Raw genomic sequence first — 13285 nt, forward strand, 5'->3', positions numbered from 1 at the left:
GTCCCTCTTATATATAAAGACGTTATCTATAGTTGTCTATTAACAAGGCTTTATCGTTAGGGTTTTATTTTATGTAGGAGTGATAAAATTACTTGTACCAACCTACATGCTTTTTTTTGGTATATACTTGTGTGTGCCAACCTGTATGTATGTGTGCTCCAGAGAAAGGGAGAGAGTAGGGGATGTGTGGGGGGCCGGGGGGAGAGATAGATAGACAGATACATAGATACATACATACATAGATACATAGAGAGAGAGAGAGAGAGAGAGAGAGAGAGAGAGAGAGAGAGAGAGAGAGACAGAGACAGAGACAGAGAGAGAGATTATGAGTTCTTTATGTTCCAGTTACCATTTTAGATTCTGAGAACACTAAGATGAACTGGCTCTTCCTCGCTAAAAGTCTGTCTTCTGGTAGGGAAGACAAAGATGAGCTCGAAGCTGTTAAAGTATTGGTTCTGTGTGAATTTGTCTAAAATAAGCGAATACTTTAATATGCTTTAGTAGCAAAGAGAAATGCATGATAAATTCCACCCTATGGCTTAAAAAAGAAAGCCGGGAAGAGCTTCACAGCAAAGGTAAATGTGAAGAAAAGAATTAACTTTACCCAAAGAGAGGTCTTTTTATTTTTTATTTTTTTGTCCTCATTCCTGATTCTTGGAAGGTAACTTCTAAACCCTTCAAATTTCCCAAGTTATAAATGTGTCTTTGTTATTCTTGGTGAACTCTTAGACCATGTTATAGAAAAAAATGTATTCGATGATGCTTGTCAAAGCATGGTAAAAAAAGAATTTTTTTAAAGGGCTAGCTGGTTAGATAGGGACCATGGCAATGCAATTTTGCAGTGGGTGAGAAAGATTAGGCTCAACCCCAAATACATGATAGGCAAGTGGCAAATTACATTTACAGAGCATGGTGAGTGTTGATGGATGGAAAATTACTAAGAGAAAACCTCAGAAGTAAAAAATCTTCTGGCTAAACCCACCTAACAGAATTTTTGCTGAAGATAGACCAGGGTGATTAGACATCATCATGGGATAGTGGAAGATAAGGAACCCAATCAACTATCAAGAGTGATCAGTTATCAAAAGTGGGAGGTTCTTGCTGAACTGATTTAGCAAAGTTTGTTGTTAAAACTGGATCTTACAAGGAAGTACAAGATGAGGATGAAGAAGTTTCAGGAGCCTGACTAAAGTTTGGCCAAGCAAAGAATCATTGTCAACCACACCTAATAATTTTCTTTTCCAGCTTTTTTGAAGTTACATTGACAAATAAAAATTATATATATCTGAGGTGCACAAAGCAATGATTTAATGGATATGTACAGTAATATGTCCATCACCTCATATAGTTACCTTTTTTTTTGTCATGAGAACACTTGAGAACTACTCTCTTAGCAAAGTTCAAGTATAAAAGTTGTGTCATGCCTGTATTCCCAGCACTTTGGGAGGCCAAGGCGGGCGGATCACGAGATCAGGAGATTGAGACCATCCTGGCTAACGCAGTGAAACCCTGTCTCTACTGAAAATACAAAAAATTAGCCGGGCATAGTGGCGGGCGCCTATAGTCCCAGCTACCCCGGAGGCTGAGGCAGGAGAATGGCGTGAATCCGGGAGGCGGAGCTTGCAGTGAGCCGAGATCGTGCCACTGCACTGCAGCCTGGGCGACAAAGCGAGACTCCGTCTCGGAAAAAAAAAAAAAAAAAAAGTTGTGTCAGTAGAACCAAGCATGTGATTGAAAAGTTGGAATTAATTTTGGTCACCCATATAGCCAATAATTCAATCAACTGTGCCTATCTAATGAAGTCCCAATAAAAACTAAGAAGATAAAAGTTCAAAAGAGCTTCCTGGTTTGGCAATACTCCATGCAAATTGTCATGAAACCACCTTTGCAAAAATATAACAGTAAGAGAAACCTGACATGACTGACTCCATCTTGCTTCTAGCTACACAGACTAGCTGTCTTTGCTCATTCCTGGGCTTGGGCCAAACTAACTTTGGGAGAAATTTGGTTTGTAGTTTAAATGATAACACCCCTTCCCCCAAACTAAACTGTTATTGTAAAACTAATTAAATACTACCAAGTTAGAGGGGTGAAAGTGGCTTGAATTCTAAATAATTACCAGGCATTATTCCAGAAGTCATAAGATTTGCAACATTCCCAATTACTCCTGCAGTAACATCACTATTGGAGAACCTATGATGGGCCTTTTGAGGTGTCTTTTCAGGTTTTTGCATTTCTAACAACTGGATGGGCCCATCTGGACCCACCAATCAGTCTTGTATCCCCCACTCGAGAACAGTGCAAGAGGACAGCTTTGATTCCCTATGATTTCTTCTCCAACCCAACCAATGAGCACGCTCCCTATTCTAACCCCCTGCCGACCAAACTATCTTGGAAAAACCCCTAACCTCCAAGTCTTTGGGGAGATTGATTTGAGTGATAACTCTGTCTCTTGCATGGCATGGCCAGCCTCATGTCAAATAAACTCTTTCTTTACTGCAATGCCATGGTCTTGGTGAGTTGATTTTGTTTGTGTAGTGCACAGGAAGAACCCATTGGGCAGCCATAGTCACAAAAAGATGAGAAGCGGGTAAGTGTCACTGAGGACATAGATCCCTTTTTAGTTTACTTCCCGGACTTCACCCTATCTATCTCTTTCTTTGGCTGGCATGAAATTGTGTCTTTTTGTTATTAAAAAATAACAAAACCTGCTTTATATATATAGGTTTTCCTGAGTTCCTTGAGTTGTTCTAGTGAAATGTTGAACTTGAGGGTAGCTACAGGAACAAGCCTGATTTTGTAATCAGTTGATACAAATTAGGGTGGCCTTGGGCAAACCCAAAACTTTCAGATGCTGTGTAACATGAGGGCAGTCTTGTGGAGACCACTCCTACACTGCGCAATTTGCCTAATTCATTACAGCAGCATTATTTAAATTTGTGTTGACAAACTTGTGGATTTTGGTAGCTAGATGGATATTTGCATAGAGAATAAGGAATCCTCCTACGATGTAATTCACCCTAAGACTGAAATACCAAACTTAGATTGTTAGTGGGAAGGGGTGTGCTCAGAGTGGGCATTCTGTTTTACATTTAATTATTATTTTTCCCTTCTAAGACCCATCTTTATTCTCACTTGAGTCATATGTAAACTGAAGGGAAAAAATGGAGGCATAACAAATTAAAATCATGAGACATAGTTCAGAGAAAACTATATAAAGCTGCTGAGCACAAATAGCACTGCCTCAGGGCTATTTGGGGCAAATAAGTTGGATTAACTCTCTTACTCATTTTGATCTCCTGCTATGCCTTTTAGTGTTGTGTAACTTATAAAACTAAAATCTAAATTTTATGACTTGCTTGCAAGTAGGAGTTTGAATATTATTTTCATTTAACTGTTTAGGGCTTGATTTGGGAAAGAATGCAATGAGCAGAGAAGCAAGGCATGAGCCACCCGTTACCAGAAATTGAACATAGCATTATTTCTAGAAGCTGTATTGTGACTTTCCCATTTTTTAGATCATACCAATTCAGTGACTCTGGAGCCAGTCACTGTAGTGGTGACTTCCATTTTCCACAGGTAACATAATGATCCTGTAGTACAGGACACTCCTTTGGCGTGCTTGTGTGAGGTAAGCTTCTAGAAGTCATTCCTGGAAGCTTACATAGGTTTAAATGATTAGGAAAAATGAGTCTTCAAGGCAATTTTAACCCACCTCTTAACCTAGTTATATTCAGTTCAGCAACTAAATCCTGACTGATAAACTATAATGACCTTTTAAGAGAAGATATACAAAAAATTAAAGGGAGACATCAAATTCCTTAACTAATGTACTCTACCTGGAAGATTGTTAGAAATATGAATTTTCAGGTCCAACCATAGACCTACTGGAATCAGAATCTGCATATATATATATGTGTGTATATATATATATTCTGCACATATATTTATAATCTGCATATATATTCTGCACATATATATAATCTGCATATATATTTTCTAGATAGCATACTATATTTATATTTTTTATATATATACTCTGATAGACTACATATTAATATATATTTGTACATTCTAGCAGAGGAAGACAAAGTAAAACAAATAAATTTAGTGACAACTACTAAGGAGAAAATACAACAAAATGATGTGTTACAAAGTAATTCGGGCAGGTCCTGCTACTTTAAATAAATTAATGGGCAGGATAGGCCTCTGAGAGGTTCTAACATTTGAACTGAGACAGGGCTGGTGATAAGGATCCAGGCATGAACAACCTGGAGAATATTTTACACAGAAGCTCTGTCAACTGCAAAGGCTCTGAGACTGAAATGGTTTGACATGTTCAGATAATAGAAAAGCTACTGTGACTTGAATATGGTGAGTAAAAAGAAAATGAAAAGATAGGAAAATGTAAGCAAGAACCTGATATACAGGCCTGTCTCTGACATAAAAAAGAACATTGATTTATACTAACTGCAATTGGAAGAACTATTAGTGGATTTTAATCAAACAAGCAGTATGATATGATTTATCTTTTAAAAAGACAAATTGTAGAGAAGAGATAATAGGATTGAATAAATGAAAGAGAGGAGTTTATTTTATCACACATGCAAGAGACAAAAGTAGCTTGGATTAAAGTAGCGGTAGTCAAGATGGGGAGAAATGAAAATATTCACCATTTTATATATTATTTCAACAGGACATGGAAATGATTCTGATAATCCTGAGATGAACACAGGAATGGAAAAGGTTTGGTTGCAGGGCTATTACAAACTCTGTTTTTGTACATTCTGCAAAACTAGATTGAGATATCTCTTAGATTTAAAAATAAAGAAGGCAGATAGATCCCATAAAATGAGGTTAATATTCAGAAGAAATGTTAGAGTTACAGCTGAAATTGGTTGATCATCTGTACTGGTATTAAAAGCAAGAGACTTGGTAAAAACTCTCTAATAAAAATATGTGTGTAGAGATAATTGAAAATGTTAAGAGCCAATTGTTGGAGTTTCTCTTGCATCCCCAGAATAAGTTGAAAAAACAAGGGACAATGGCAATGGAAACTAAGAAGAAAAATCAGTGAAATTAGAGGAAAAGAAGACATGTGTAGGCTGCGCATGGTGGCTTATACTTTTTCAGGTCAAGGCAGAATTGCTTGAGTCCAGGAGTTCAAGACAAGACCAGCCTGGGCAACACAGCAAGTTGCCTTCTCTACAAAACATTTAAAAAATTACCCAAGCATTGTGGCACATACCTGTAGTCCCAGCGACTCAGGAGGCTGAATTGCCTGAACCCAGGAGTACAAGGCTGCAGCAAGCCATAATTGTGCCACTGCACTCCAGCCTGGGTGACAGAAAAAGACCCTGTCTTAAAAAAAAAAAAAAGCATATATAATGGGTATGCTTTTGGTACAATATAACCTTATTACTTTACAAAATATTACAAGAACAGACTGGTAGGAATGGAATCTACATAAAAAGTGGGAAGAAGGAAACACAAGCATCACATCCAAATGAATATGGTGAAAGTTATACTAAGTAGGGGACCAGAGGAATTGGGCAGTAATTGAAGCAAGATGTAAGCTTAAAATTCAGGCTTTCATTTAGTTTTATTTTGTCTAATAAGAGATAAAAAGGGATGTTTGCATGCCAGAAGATTATTACTGTGATAAAGAGAATACATAGATTTGCAAAGCAAACTCTCTGGCAATTTACAAGAAATGAGATCCAGAAACTAAGAAGAGAATCTTTTTTATGATAGAGCAAAAGCTTGTTTTTAATAGAAAGGAACATTGAAAGCAAGTATAGAAAGAAGTAGGTTTTTAAGCATAGTTATAGGAATATAAGCCATTTCCTATTTTTTCATCTGACTTATGAAGAGAGTTAAATGCCAGGGAGTTTTAGGATAACCGTGTAGTTTTGCTCTTCCTGTGGTAACTAAAGCAAACCAAAAAGTAAATAATGATGGGATTGGTTCTGTTAGTCTTTTGTAAGAAGGTGGCCCAGAATTTCAAGTTTGAGTCAAGAATATTTAGTTAATAATTATTGACATTTAGGCAACATTTATCTAGTGATTGCATGGCACGCCTGAGTTTAAAAGTTTTACTTGAATCTAGATTTAGCCCAATGACTAAGTTTTGGTAAATAAGATTGCAATGACTTCTGACAAAAACTTCCTAGAGTTGGACCAAACCTCAGAGGTTAAGAGCATAGTTCTCCACAATATTTGTCTCACCTTCAGATACTAAACACTAATGTAGGGGCCCAGCTTGTGAACAAATTTGGAGGTTTTCAATGTCCACTCAGGTTCAGATAATTGCTAGAATGACTCATAGAACTCAGGTCAGCACCAAACTTATGGTTAAAATTTTATTACAAAAGATACAACAAAATGAGTGACATTATGCAGACTACTGCCAGAGAAGCTCAACCATGCTCGGTGTCCAGAGTTTTTATTGGGGTTTCATTGTTTAGGCCTTATTGATCTAAATATTGTCCATGTGGATGAATTCCATTTCCAGCCCTCTTTCCTCTCTAGAGTTTGGGCTGATGTCATGGATCAAAGCCTCAACCCACTAATCACATGATTGGCCTTTGTCTCATGGACAACCCTCATCTGTGTCATCTTATTAGCATAAACAATGAGGGGCCCTTTCTCAGACATCTTGTTAACATAAACTATCAGGTTTGTTCCCAGGGCCCACACTTCTTGTCACTTCAAAAATTCCAAAGATTTAGAGATGAGTTTCCAGAAACCAGGGGCAAAGACCAGCCAAATTCTCTATTTCAAAGGTTTAGTGGTTACTTCTCAGGAACCAGGATAAAGACGAGCCAAATTCTTTATTATGCAAAGATGTAATTAAAAATGTGGGTCTGATTCTCTAGAAAATCAACTTAAAAGGAGCTAATTTAACTGAGAAGAAAACCCATGTGTCCTATTTTTTAGTGCTTTTTTTTTTTTTTTGACTTTCACCATCTACATGCTCTCTAGAGCTTGAACATCCATCTTAGATCACAAGTTGACCTTGAAGATGAAAGCTACACTCTAATACAGGGCTCGGTAAACTACAGCTCACGAGCTAAATCCAGTCAATCACCTGTTTTTGTATAAACTTTTATTTGTATGGGTTTGCAGTCATATATATTTTTTTCCCTGTTGCCTAATGCTACTTTTGTGCAGTAAAGGAGAGTTGACTTTTTGTGTGAGAAGAGGAGTTGAGTGGTTATGATGGAGAATATATGTCTTGGGCATATTAAAATATTTTCTGTCTAGTTTCTTACGTTTTCCTACCCCTAACTAGAATGATGGAAAAGAAAAGATAATGTCTATCTCTTTGGTAATCATAAGACTTTACACCAGTTCTAGACAACTTACCTCCTGGCTTCTTTCAGGTGAAAGGAAATACTCTTCAACCTTGTTTAAGACAGTGTTTTGTATGTATGTATTTAGATATATGTAGCCAAATCTTGTCATTAGTGATATATCCCTTATGTAGCAGAATTGCTACTTAATATTTAAAAAGTAATTTACATTAAAAACTAATACGTTTAAATGTTTACCATGTGAAAAATTTTGCCATATGTCATTTATTTCTCTCTTAGAGAGGTTTAGGTACTTTTTTGAAAATTTATGTCAAAGTCTCATTTTGTTAGCACTCATCAGAAAAGTGCTAATTGGAAAGAAAAAAAAGTTAGAGAGAATTTTCAGACAACTATTAATATCCTTCCTCTTCCTCTAACGTGATTTTCTTAATTTTCAATGAGCCAACATTTGCTATGATCTAAAATCTTCTGAGAATATAGTCACTACTGTAAATATCCCACAGCAAGGTATACATTCTACTAATTGCCATATGTCAAATTTACAGTCTCCCCACTTAGTAAAAATTTACCAGTTTACTTTTCTGTGCTCAATGTTAGTGATAATATTTCTTACAAAAATACTATGTCTTCATTTAATAGAATATTCAGAACAAAATTGGCGGAGTTTTCTAACATTTTATATAAAATGTTATTAACATCTGGAAGGCTCTTCATTGACAATGAATAAATGCTACATTAAGTTTTAGTGTTTTATATCTTATAGTAGATCAAATAACATCCTAGTCTATATCAGGCAAATGCCGTGGTTATAAGAATTTACAGCAGTACCTTAGCCTGATTCCATAATTACACATTTATTTAACCAATTAAGCATGAAAGTGGCATTATTGTCAAAGGTATGATGTATGACCTGAACATAATTTGGTTAATGAGGAACAAGAAATGCCTGCTAAGTAGGGCAGGTATTCTGTTAGCAGAGACTGCTAATTGCCTCTGACATATGTCGGATCGAATGGCCTTATGTGAAAAAAAATGCTGAGTGGAGAAATCATATTGAGAATAGACCTCACCTTTTTATTTATAAAGTGTTTGTAAACATTTAGCTCTATGAAGTTGAAAAAAAAAGTTTTCTGTGGACTGTAGTTGCAGGCATTGTGCAAATTCTCCTGCATACTCAGTCAATGATAAATAACTCCTGCCATTTCAGGGTTTTGTCTGTTATAAACTTCCAGAGAAAAATCTTTACTCCCAATTTCTAATTATCCAGGCTCCCAAATGGATCCACCCACAAAATCCCTTGGCTTAATTTGAAGCCAAGTCTTAACTCATAGCATGCCTTTAACTCTTTCGACTCTTTCTCTTTTCTTGTAAATAACAAAGACAATCAACATTTTCTCTGAGGTTAAGAAAAATCTCGAAGGTAACAGATTTTTTTAATTCTGTTGCAGGATTTCAGTGAAGTTCCATACTGCTGGTTGACAAAGAATTAATGTAAATTTAAGCAAGTCTAGGGAATATAGCATGGTGTTTGAAGGTGATATCTGCTAGGAAATATGAAACACCAGATAAAAAAGAAGACTCTGAAATAGAAGGTATTTGTCTTTATTGATGAAAAATAAAAAAAAAAACTCATGACATCTTGAAGTCACTGAGATAGTTCAGTACGATTTCTAGAGTCTTGATTTGTGACTCCAGCCACTCTGCATTAAAGCATACAGAAATGGTCCATCTGAAATTGTAAAAACGATCTATTTTATATAATTTTCAATGTGCAATTTGCTAATATGGCTATTTTTAAAATGCTACATGAAGGAAGCAGTGTAGCATAGAGATTATGGTATTACACAGTTTTTACATCTACTGAGTATATTGTATTGGTCAATTTAAATAACTTCCCTGTAACTCGCTTTATGTAACGAAATTCTATATATTATTATTAAACCTATACATTTATCACACAAAATGGCACTTAATATTTACATAACATAGTCTTGTCTGCATTCCTACTCCATATCTTCTCCCTGTCACCCAAAAAAGGTGATGTTTCCTCTTAAACAAATAGTACTTTCAATTTATAGAAAATATACGTGAACCGCACTAAAATTGACATTGTCAGTTTCACAATTCATTTAATTAAAAGCAATATTTTTGAGAAAACAATAATATATTCTCTTAATGTTTTCCAGCTTTCCATTTCCAATTTTAGTTAATTAGTATATAGAACTAATTTTTAATTACTTGAAAGAATTATACATAATTTAAACGTAAGCATATTTTTAACATTAAATTTTTAGATACCTTGTTTATGTTTGGTTTTTTAAAATTAATTATTTCACTGTTAAAATTATTAGTAATCGTCCAATAATTTTATGTTCCTTTAAAATAAGTGTAGGGAAATATGACTAAAGAAGTTTGAAAACAATTCTTGTTGCTAGTTTTTAAAAATTTCATATAAGTTGGGAATATCAAAGACAATACTTTTTTATATAACATGTAATGCAATTCCATATTGGTGTGTGCAGTTACTATTTTGTTCCAAAACTTCAAATCATTTATGATTACATTATATTTTATGAAAAATGTAGTGTGCTCATCTGGTAAGTAATAAAGGCATCAAAATCTGATATCTTAAATAAAAAATATTTTCAATGTTACTTTTTCTGGTGATCAATTGAAAAAATATATATGTTCTGTATTCTTTCCATTTGTTATTTCCTAATCATATTTTATTGAAAATCTATGACTCATATTTTGGCACAATTCCTAATTAAGATAAGTTAATTCTAGTGTGACTAAACACAGGTTCACAAGTCTTTTTTTGTTTGTTTGTTTGTTTTTTGTTTTGTTTTTTGTTTTGTTTTGTTTTTTTTTTTTTTTGAGACGGAGTCTTGCTTTGTCGCCCAGGCTGGAGTCCAGTGGCGCGATCTCGGCTCACTGCAAGCTCCACCTCCCGGGTTCACGCCATTCTCCTGCCTCAGCCTCCCAAGTAGCTGGGACTACAGGCGCCCACTACCACGCCCGGCTAATTTTTTTGTATTTTTAGTAGAGACGGGGTTTCACCGTGTTAGCCAGGATGGTCTCGATCTCCTGACCTCGTGATCCGCCCGCCTGGGCCTCCCAAAGTGCTGGGATTACAGGCGTGAGCCACCGCGCCCGGCCCACAAGTCTTAAGTTTTGTCTCACCTCCAAAAAGAGCAAATGTTGTGTGTATTTTTAGCATTTTCAGTCTGGCCACACCCAAGCTATTCATATTTATCACTTTTCAACCAGATCCATCAGCTAGCAGGAACTGACACCCAATTCAAATATGGTAGGTAGATCCTGCTCATTCCAGCTTTTGTCTTCATGTTCAAGTTTCACATTTTCTTAGAAATTCCTCTAAAATTAACCATTTGAAATCACACTAACTTTTGAGATCTCTTGTCTCATTTCTCTTGGAATCACTAATGGCTGGATACTTCATTCTCTAATATCCTATAGAAATTGCTATCTGCATCAATGAAATGCAGCAATGAATGAGTGAAGTTCATAGTTGTTTCTGTATTTCAGAACCGTTAGGTGTATCTCTGAAATTTTATGGTCTCTGGAGAGCAAAAACAGCATATTATACTTTTCTATTTCCCACAGCCATAGTTAAAAAAATGTGGCAATGTTTGTAAATTATATTGTTAATGTCCAGGTGATACCTGTGTGAATTAATGTATGTTAAATATTCAGCATAATGCCTGCCTGATGCCCTGACTTGGAGTGCTTAGTGATTGACAAACATTATTGTTGTGATCTTTACTTTCTCTTTGTTGCTCTTATTTTTTTAAAGCTGAATTTCTCGATATTTCTGTTGCAATTATATCCACTTTACAAACAATTTTATTTGGCTTTTCCTTCTCTTTTAGGGTTTAAATGTTGCTGTTTTCTGGTACTAAGTGTTCTTCTCTTCTCTTTCTATACTCCCTCATTTATTTCCTCATTCACTTACATTCGAGAAATTATTGATGAAAAGTGAGATTGGTTTGATTATATATGGGTGGGAGACAGATAAACAGATCATTCATTATTTTTTATTTACCTTTTTAGGATAATAGGTAAAAATTTATAAGAGAATAGAGTGTAATTGTAAATTAGATGTTTCTAAAAGATTTAAAAAATATGTAAAATTGGAGAAGATGATATCAGATAGCTTCATTGTTTTCAATGAAGCAAAGAGAAGGTAATTATCAAAGAAAGGAGTAGAAAAATTTGTTTAGGCATATTAGAATCTTGAAGATTTTGCATTGTTACTAGGCAAAAGCAAAGATATCTGACTTCAGACAAAATTTAAAATTAACTGCTGGTGCTGAAGTCTGTTGAAGTGGGTTTTTTTTTTTTTTTTTTTTTTTGAAACAGAGTCTCGCTCTGTCTCCCAGGCTGGAGTGCAGTGGCGTGAACTCAGCTCACCAAGCTCCGCCTCCCAGGTTCACGCCATTCTCCTGTCTCAGCCTCCCGAGTAACTGGAACTACAGGCATCTGCCACCACGCCCGGCTAATTTTTGTATTTTTAGTAGAGACGGGATTTCACCATGTTAGCCAGGATGGTCTAGATCTCCTGACTTCGTGATCTGCTCACCGTGGCCTCCCAAAGGCTGGGATTACAGGCATGAGTCACCACACCCAGCCTGAAGTTTTGAATGTAATAAGTGCTTTGCATTGACAAACGTTCGTCTTAAAAGATATGGTCTCTCTCCTTTAGCAACTCAAAGAATAGTTTAGAAAATAAGCACATTAAAGTATTACAGGTAGCAAACTTTGATAAGTGCTAAGGGATAAAGATATGCTAGGGATTTTAAAGTAATGAAAGTATACTCTTTTCCAAAATATATAGGTAGATTTCCATGAGGCTTGCAATCTACTCATCTGACAAAGAGCTAATATCCAGAATCTACAATGAACTCGAACAAACTTACAAGAAAAAAACAACCCCATCAACAAGTGGGCAAAGGATATGAAGAGACACTTCTCAAAATAAGACATTTATGCAGCCAAAAGACACATGAAAAAGTTTTCATCATCACTGGACGTCAGAGACATGCAAATCAAAACCACAGTGACATACCATCTCACACCAGTTGGAATGGTGCTCATTAAAAAGTCAGGAAACAACAGGTGCTGGAGAGGATGTGGAGAAATAGGAACACTTTTACACAGTTGGTAGGACTGTAAACTAGTTCAACCATCATGTGAACAGTCAGTGTGGCAATTCCTCAGGGATCTAGAACTAGAAATAGCATTTGACCCAGCCATCCCATTACTGGGTATATACCCAAAGGATTATAAATCGTGCTGCTATAAAGACACATGCACACGTATATTTATTGCGGCACTATTCACAACAGCAAAGACTTGGAACCAAATGTCCATCAATGATAGACTGGATTAAGAAACTGTGGCACATATACACCATGGAATACTATGCAGCCATAAAAAAGGATGAGTTCATGTCCTTTGTAGGGACATGGATGAAGCTGGAAACCATCATTCTCAGCAAACTATCACAAGGACAAAAGCCAAACACTGCATGTTCTCACTCATAGGTGGGAAGTGAACAATGAGAACACATGGACACAGGAAGGGGAATATCACACACCGGGGCCTGTTGTGGGGTGGCGGGAGAGGGGAGGGATAGCATTAGGAGATATACCTAATGTAAATGAACAGTTAGTGGGTGCAGCACACCAACATGGCACATGTATACATATGTAACAAGCCTGCACGTTGTGCACTTGCACCCTAGAACTTGAAGTATAATAAATAAATAAATTAAATATATATATATATATATATATATATATATATATATATATATAAAGAAATTATGAAGTTCCAGAACTGGGAAAAATGGACTTGTTAACTTCCCCCTTGACTCTTAAGGGCTTTCTAATGCTTTCATACGTGTGCCACACAAGCAATGCTAACATATGAAAATAAACTTGACA

Source organism: Gorilla gorilla, chromosome 3, assembly GCF_029281585.2.
Source record: "Gorilla gorilla gorilla isolate KB3781 chromosome 3, NHGRI_mGorGor1-v2.1_pri, whole genome shotgun sequence".
NCBI lineage: Eukaryota > Metazoa > Chordata > Mammalia > Primates > Hominidae > Gorilla > Gorilla gorilla.